Genomic DNA, 3,933 nt, shown 5'->3' with positions numbered 1-3,933 from the left:
CCCGTATCTTACAGCAGCAGCTTCATCCGTCTCATTCTCCCATCCCATTCATCTGCACTGTATTACGCGTTTCAGGCATATCTTGTTTTCCTTACCTGCTTTTTGCTGCACAAGGTGTTCTCATCTTTCCTAATCACATTATGCCTGCTCATTTTTCATTCTTTGCATTCTTGCTGTTTTAGCCCTGTCTACTCCTTGAATCACCTAGAGCTTCAGCATGCAGGAATTACTACAAGGCTTATGGCAAAAACAAAGAAGCTGCAGGCTCACAAACACACACGCATGCGGAAGCCTTTCCTTTGGGCTTTGCTTAATTTTCTCTTTGCTTTGCTCCAGATCACTTATTAGAAATTCAGAAATCCCTCAAGCCAGTTTCTGAAGACTAGCTGTTCTCCTTGGGTGACATATGGTTCCCACATACATGGCCCTCCAAAGGACTATGCTTCACTCAAATCTTGTTTCTGGGATGCAACAGGGACTTGAGACAGCATGCTTATTTTCCACGGGTGACTGAATCTCACCCATCAGGAATGTTTGGTACCAGCATTAACAATTCCCATTCTGCCCTCTGGTTTTAATCTCCACTTTCACTGCACTTCACCATCTGCTGCTAACTCCAGCTGTCAGCTTTTAAAGAAACATTTCTTGAACATTTGTCATGGCTCTGACCAACCTTTTCTCCAGGTGCTTTGCTGAGAATTGGATGTCCCTGGTTAACAAACAGCCAGCGCTACCCAGTGCCTAAGATGTACCACTGCTTTGAACATCACCCTGGTCTGTTTAATTAGCTCCTCGAGCTGGAACTAACTGTAGCTTAGCTTCTGTTGTTTTTTTCCTTCATTATTTCACCAGGGCAAGCTGTCCCTACAGACTGCTGCCACCTCTTGTGCATCTCTCTCATCTTGTTTCTTGAAGCTGCCAACAAAAGCCCTTTTGCTTTCCATGTTGGAAGATGTGCAGCTCACAGAGCTTCCAGCCCTGACAGTGGTTTCGCCTCTATAGCAGTCACTTGTCCCAAGAATTGGCTCAGAGGCTCAAGCCCCCTGAGATGCTGTGGTATTCTCCTCCTACAAACTCCATATCATTTTCATTACTTCATCTTTTGCAGACACACAAATAAGATGTCTGGCACTACATTTCCCTATTCTAATTTCAGGTAAACACAGCCAGCAAGGTCTAAATCAAACAAAATCCAACAGAATGGAGGAGTTTGAACCTCAGAGTGAACCACTATCCCACCATCCCGAGCAGTCCTTATCCAAAACACAACTGTCATGAATCTTCCCACTTCAGCAATGAATTTCTGTTCAGACCCAGAAACAGCAGTGAAGGTTTCATACTAATGTAATTTTGAAGTTGCAGCATAGATGGTACAAAAAGACCCTCAAATACCTCTTGAGATATTTCCATATAACCTACTACAGCAGTTCTGGCACTGCTAATTTTGTGCCTATATTTAACCGAGTCCTTGAACAATCCTGGGAATGGCAGGTCATTAATTACCACAGCCAACGTCAGTGATGGGGCAGGTGAGAGCATGCATTAGGGGATGGCCAGAGGAGTGTCTGCACCTTGGGGAGCAGGACAAGGAGCTGTGACCTGTCCCCAGGATCCTCTTCTGGCAAGGCCCATGACAGCAGTTCACCCCGGGGAGTCCTGCACACTTTCCTAAAATAGCAGCTCCTCTCAGCCCTCCTCCTCGGGGGCGGCTCAGCATTAGCAAAGTGGCAGCCTGACACTCAGCTGTGCCTCCTCACTTCAAGCCCGGGGAAGTCCTAACCTATGCACTATCCAGTAAAAACATATCTGCAAATACATTTAGAATTAAAAACAAACAAAGAAATCCAAACAAACAAAAAATACCAACAAAAACAAAAAAAAAAACCACCACAAGAACAACAACAAAAGCCAACAACCCAAACACAAGAACTAACAAACAAACAAAAACCAAACACCAAGCCCCAGCACTGATAAGGAGAAAAGGGGAGAGGCACAGAAGATACTAAGCCTCCCCAGAAATTTGGCATTGAACTACATTGGTTCTACCTTGAAAAGATGGAGAAAAGTAGGAAAGAATATATGAGAACCAGTCAGTCAGATCCCTGTTAGGAAAGACCGAAAAACTAGGAATTTTCCATTCAGAAAAGTGAAATGGGAGGGCACAAAAGATATGTTGATAGTAAACACTGTGGAGAAGGTAAATTGGGTACCGAAATCTGCATTCGTTACAAACAAAACGACAAGAAAAGAAAATAAAGAGGCACAACTTTTACAAACAGTGAAAGGGAACAGTCTCACACAATACATGATTAATCTGCAGCACCACCTGCCACAACATGTTATTGGGGTTGAGTGCTTAGCAGAATTATTTTTAAAAGGCATATTACATGCTAATAGAAACATGCAATGGCCTGTGATAGCTGAAACTTACAGAAGAAATCTGCAGAATTTGTAGAAGAAAGCACAGAAAGTAAAAGACTTGTCCATGAAGAAGTAGAAGATGGTCCATGAAGACAACTCTTACCATGGAAGTGTGGATAATCCCCTCTGAACTGGAGCTCATCAGTTTTACACACAGTTTATTCCTGAAATAGGAAAAGCAGGAGCATTCTCAAGTCTCCATGAGACATCCTGAGGATTATTCAGGATAGAGAGATGGTGGGAGAAAAGCAAGGTTGTAAAAAGGAAACACTTTACTTCATTCTTAAAACCCCTTTCAGCTGTTGTGATCTCCGCTGGATGAAAGGGCCATAGTATAAAATGACTGAAGCCATTTAACATTAAAAAGAGAGTAAAATTATGAAGAGGAAGCTCAAGTTTTGCTTTGAGTGTGATATCCCACCACCGGTGAGATTTTTCAACAAAAGGACTTGCACTTCTGTGCTCAGTCCTTGTGTTTCTTCATCCTGTGATGTTCTGAGGTGGCTTTGCCGGCCTGTGGGAAGGTGAAGTAACAGAGTTTTGAAAGGCAGGAACAGGTACAAGTCTCAGAGGTGGGCAGTGTATATACTCATGCATTGCTGCTATCTTACCACGTGGAATCATGCAAGGTTTTTCTAGGAGTTTCTCAAGTTCTTTGTTTTCTTAACAAGACAGAACTAAGCTTTTGATGCCAGCCCTTGTTACTAAAAATTACTTTAAACACCTACACATCTTTTCCTCTACTTGCATTTAATTATGTGCTCATTTGACACCTAATAAACATGATTTGCTTTAATTCTTTTCTTTCTGTCATCTACCTTCACTGACTGCCCTATAGATGCTAACATTGATGCTAGTGGAGTCATCTCTGCCTTTTCACCACCATTTTCCATCTCTGCTGCTTGTGCAAAACATGGTTTTCAGCTTTCTGAACAAACTTACAAATAATGAGTTCAATGTCTTTTATGTGTTTTGTGGTTTTGGTGGGGTTTTTTGTTTGCTTGGTTGGTTGGTTTTTGTTCGTTTTTTCCCTTTTCTGGGGGGGGCATATGTGTTTCCCGTCCCCCCTCCCCCTCTTCCTTACTGAAACACATGTTCCAACATTCATTTATTCGTTTTTAATTGAAGAAAATTTATTCAGGGGGAAAGGGAAGCTGGTGGGGAAAGCACATCTGTCCCAAAAGGGAAACAATTTAAAAATGAAATTACTTTGCCAACATTTTATGAGACTCTTTTCCAACAATTCACTGAATTGGTCATGAACACATCACTGTGTGGTCCTAAAATATGGGGTCCTGTTTGCTCATATTGTTGCTCTTCTCAGTCCTTCATGCACTAAACAATCCCACCTTACTATAAGACTTCCAAGATTTTTCTAAATCATCTGTAAGCTTGTGAGAGATTTTTGGTAGGGTTTCACCTTTACTTTTATAAAGCTTCCTCAAATAACAGGTCTGCTTCTGGTCCTCTGTTTTCTCCTACCAGATCGCTGCTAAAAACGTATAAGGTCTC

Source organism: Columba livia, chromosome 3 (genome assembly GCF_036013475.1).
Source record: "Columba livia isolate bColLiv1 breed racing homer chromosome 3, bColLiv1.pat.W.v2, whole genome shotgun sequence".
Lineage (NCBI taxonomy): Eukaryota > Metazoa > Chordata > Aves > Columbiformes > Columbidae > Columba > Columba livia.
Note: the sequence above shows the minus strand (reverse complement) of the source record.